Source organism: Sceloporus undulatus, chromosome 1 (assembly GCF_019175285.1).
Source record: "Sceloporus undulatus isolate JIND9_A2432 ecotype Alabama chromosome 1, SceUnd_v1.1, whole genome shotgun sequence".
Classification (NCBI taxonomy): Eukaryota; Metazoa; Chordata; class Lepidosauria; order Squamata; family Phrynosomatidae; genus Sceloporus; species Sceloporus undulatus.
Window position 1 is genome coordinate 304,826,021 of NC_056522.1, and position 3,763 is coordinate 304,829,783.

Sequence of the window (3,763 nt, forward strand, 5' to 3'; positions counted from 1 at the left end):
GCAGGGCCTAAGGTCCAAAACATACTGCAGAAATAATCCAATCTGAGACCACTTAACTTCCCTGGCTCAATGCTAAGAAATTCTGGGAACTGTAGTTTTGTGAGGCATTTCGTCTTCTCTGCCAGAGAGTCTGGTGCAACAACAACTACCGTTCCTAGGATTCCCTAGCTCTGAGCCAGGGCAGTCAAGCAGTCTCAAATTGGATTATTTCTGCAGTATATTTTGTTGTTTAATCCGAATTAATGTGGACCTTGTATCAATGGGATTTACACCAACGTGGATTGAACTCAACTAAGGCGAACCATTGGATTTATTGATCATCATACAAATCTAAACGCCTGCTTTAGGAGGCGAACAGAGCTTTGCAAAACATTATTTACAAATCTTAATATTTTTAAAAATATATACAGTATATATATATATAAACACCAGTATAACAGCCGATGAAGACCGTTGAAATGAACACGAGCCTCTCCTCTCCACGGATTTCTAATTTCTAATCATCCGGAATAGTGGGCCTCGGTGCCTATGGCAGGGATTCCAACATCTGGGTTGGAAGTTGTAGGGAATGCGGTGTGAGCTGGGAATTTGAGGCTAGGGACGGCAGAGAAGGATGTAGCGGAGCAAGATTTATGAAAACAGGTTTGCGTTTGGGAAGGTTTTGATTCCCGTTCTTAATTCTTGGGCTGTATCCGCACTGGAGAATAATGCGGTTTGACACCACTTTGGCTCAGGCTATGGAATTCTAGGATAGAATTAATAGATTCCATAGCCTTGAGCCATCAAGTGGTGTCAAACCGCGTTATTTCTCCGTGCGGGATGCACCTCCCATTCCCTGGAAGGAAAATTTGAGACTATCGTCAGCGAAACGGGTCCCACTGCAATGAAAACCCTCCTTAGAAGAAACGGAGTGGCGTCGGAAGAAAATGGACTCTGAAGCTCTCTGCTTCCCTTGGCCACCTCCCTGGATTTTCTTTCCGGGCCCCGATTCGGAGTGATTCCGCTTTTAAGAGGGGTCTCGTTGGTCAGGGGAAAAATATGTATGTATGTATGTATCATGAAAAAGGCAGCAGGACGCAACGGAGTTGCCTCTGCTTCCTGCCTTTCTTCCAAGTGGCCCACCAGGGACTTGTGGCACCGCAACGTGGCTTGCCTCCTTCCGACCTCACCCACCGCATGATGTTTCGACATCTGCCACTTCTGCTTCTAGGACATTTGTCCTGCAGAATAAAGCCAAGGCGACAGCCTCCGCTAGTTTTATGTCTCCCGAGTTCTTGGGAAGTTTTAGAAAAGTCCTGCATTTATTAAGGCCCCGATCCGTAACTTCATCCGATCCCCCTTTAGAGTCTTCTGGAATATAGGAAAGGTCTCTACACAGCCAAGGGAAGGTCTCTCTACACAGCCAAGAACCCACAACTTGAGTGTCTCTGTGTGTGTGTGTGTGTGTGTGTGTGTGTGTGTGTGCCTTAGAAGGGCTCCTTTATTTTCTAGGGAAAGAAAAAGAATCCGAATTTCTTGGAGGTCAAGAGCAATTCTGCAAAAGGAAATTCCCTTTTTCCTCTCTCCAGAGGAGAGCTGGGGAGAACCTAGATCGCTAGCAGGAAACTATTGTGTGTCTGTGTTTGTGTGTGCTCTCCAGATACTTTTGCCTCATCTGGAGAAAGCCATGGTTAGATATACCTAAACTTTACCCCCTTACTAGTTTTCCTAACCGCAACATAGCCCCAATTGCCACGCTTTGGAAAATGCGCCAGCCGCCTTGGGTTGCATACATCCCCACTGCGGCATTAATCCGGCTCGATGTCATTTTAACTGACACAGCTGAGTGATGTGGAATCCTGGGATTAGTAGTTTGTTGTGGCACCAGAGCTCTCTGACAGAGAAAGCTAAATGTCTCATGAAACTACAACTCCCAGAATTACACAGCCCTAAACCAGTGGGGTCAAACGGGATTATTTCTGCAGTGTGGGTTGCAGGTTGCAGTGTGAATGCAATTTTTTTAGCTGGAGGAGGGAGGAAAGACTGGCTCCTCAATGGAGAAATAATCCGGTTTGAGACCAGTTGACCTACCCTGACTCAAGCCTATGGAATTCTGGTCTCTGGTGCCGCAACCAATTCCACTTCCCAGAATTCCATAGCCTTGAGCCAAGGCAGTTCTAGCGGTGCCGAACCGGATTATTTCTCCAGTGCGGAAGCAGCCAGAGAAAGCGCAACCTGGAAGCAAAGGCTGGCTCTCTCTGCTCTCGCCTTGATGGATGGCTTGTTAACTTAACCCCGGACCCTCTTGCTTTCCCTCTGGGCAGAAAAACACTCCCGGACTTCCGAAGCCTTTTTGGGGTGGGGTGGGAAAAGGAATGAAAAGGGAGAGAAGAAGAGCGAGAGAAGATCCTCCGAGAGCAAAGTCAGGACCAAAGTCTTTGAGGTACAATAAGCAGCGCGTCGGATTTTGGACAGAGAGATTGAGGGCCCAAAGGTCCCATCCCCCTTTTTTCAGCACAAAAGGAGACCATGGATCAGTCCATCCCAGCGGCTTAATTTTGCCTGGACCGCCCCCAGTCACTTGGAAAGTCCCCCTCGAGTTTATTTCAGCCTCCCAGAAATAGATGAGTAGCCAGATCTCCCCTCGAGTAGTCCCTTTAAGCCTTTTTGGGGGGGCTCTTGTAAGGCTCAAAGGGGCTACTCGTCCTTTTCTGAGAGGCTGAAATAAGTTTAAGAGGGGGACTCGCCCAGAGATTGGGGGCGATCCGGCCAAAGCCAAGCCGCTGGAGACGCCACACTTCAGGAGAACACATTTGGTCCTTCAGGTTTCTGGAAATCGGATTCTGCATCTGAAAGGGGCAGGACACATGAGAGAAGTGACTTCGAAGTGAGAATGGTTGGTAAGGCTGAGAAACAGAGAGTTTAGGGAGAGATCATCCTATTTTCCTTTTCCTTGATGGGGTTCATTTCTTCTCTTATAAGAAGAGTCTCCTAAACCAGCAGTCGCCCTCGTTCCAGTCGTAACGAGGACGAACCCGGATTAAGGAGCTCCGTTATTTCAAAGAGAAGAGCGAAAAGTTTGCTTTTTGGAAACCCAAAGCGGAGATGCCGGAATATATTTAGTCCGGATCAATCACTTTTCAATGTGATTTTAAAACAAAGGAAACTTCTTCCCCCAAACTCCCTGATTTCCATCGGGGACGCGTTCTTTTGGCGACGATTTCCCCAGAAACATTGCCCTGAGCCCCATCCCCAAACCAGTTAAGCCGACATAGCCAGATTCCCCGTCATGGAGTGATTCTTTTTTTTTCATTGCTCTTTGAAATCTCTTTTTCACCATCACTCTTATCACACTTTTTTTTGTATCACTCTTTTTATACCCCCTTTCCCACTTTTTTTATATCATTCTTATCACTCATTTTTAAAATCACTGTTATCACTCTTTTTAATCCTCCTTTTTAACCATCACAGTTTATTCTTGTTGTTGTTACTAATCATCCCAAATAGAAATCTCTTAGAAACGTCTCTTCTCGTCCCTCTCACGAACTTTAAAAGGCAGCGGCTTAACTCGCGAGGATCGAGGCCGTTGCGGCGTCCCCTCGATGAAGGGAAGTCAGCAGAGTTGCTTTCGGGACAGCATAGCTCGTCTCTTTCTTTCTTTCTTTCTTTCTTTCTTTCTTTCTTTCTTTTATTCACCTTCACAGCCTTACCCTAGTAACCCTCTCTAATAATAATAATAATAATAATAATAATAATAATAATAATAATAATAATAATAATAATA

At 45.8% G+C, this 3,763-nt stretch overlaps 1 protein-coding gene across 1 annotated transcript in view; it reads right to left on the reverse strand.

Moving 5' to 3' along the window:
- The window catches only part of ALX4 (ALX homeobox 4), a 115,758-nt gene that overhangs the window by 110,943 nt on the left and 1,052 nt on the right, over window positions 1-3,763 (reverse strand).